The following is an 878-nucleotide window of genomic DNA, read 5'->3' on the forward strand; positions in this document are numbered from 1 at the left end:
TTTGAGGATATTGAACTCAGTCGTATCACCGGTGTGTTCATCTTGGAACAGAAGCTATGTTAGATTGATAAACACTTAAACATCCTTTATTGATTATATTTAAGAATACACAGAATGGCTGGGGGGAGGAAAGACAGTGTGCAGAAAGTCTGTAGCTCTTCAAGTAGCTCTGTAGTTTAATTCTGATCACCATCTCCTATTATTATTTCCCCTCCTCCGTTGTTTGATTCAGTTCAAATATTCAGCTGATGTTAGCATACTGAAAATTTACTGTGTACCCTTAAAAGCTTATTTTTAGAAGGAAGCTCCCCCATATTCGAGGAAAATATTGCAAAAGCAAAAGGAGAATGGTTTATGTGGATTGAACAGCAACCAAAAAAAAAAGTTGAAAACAAGTAGGCTTAAAAGCATCAATTCCTGGGCTTCCCCAAAAAAAGGGGGTTCTGTAGCTGTGGGCAGGAAGTGGCTGTAATTTTCTTAGATCTCAGTTTTCCAAGATAGCACTTGGTAACGTTGAAGTGTCCCTTTCGCATTAAATAACAGTTCTGAACTTCACAACTTACCCGATGCCAAGCTTTCACATCTTCCCGTGGATGCTAAAACCTACTCATTGCTGTAAAACCCAAGAGCCTCTGACTCTCAGGCTGACTGCAGAGCTTCCCTTCTCCTTCTCCTCCACAGGACGAACTTCAGCGCAGGAGACAGACAGTTTGCTGCCACCAAGAGCAGAGAGAGGTACCCGTGCTGCCTTCTCAGCAAGCACACGCCTCGCATCTACGGTGACAGCTATCAAAGTCACACTCCCAAAGGCAGAGCAGCCCTGCTCTTCAGCCAAGCTTTCCGTCTGGGAAAGATCAAGAACTACTTCTCCCTGAAAC

Source organism: Calidris pugnax, unplaced genomic scaffold, assembly GCF_001431845.1.
Source record: "Calidris pugnax isolate Ruff unplaced genomic scaffold, ASM143184v1 scaffold188, whole genome shotgun sequence".
In the NCBI taxonomy this organism is placed as follows: Eukaryota; Metazoa; Chordata; class Aves; order Charadriiformes; family Scolopacidae; genus Calidris; species Calidris pugnax.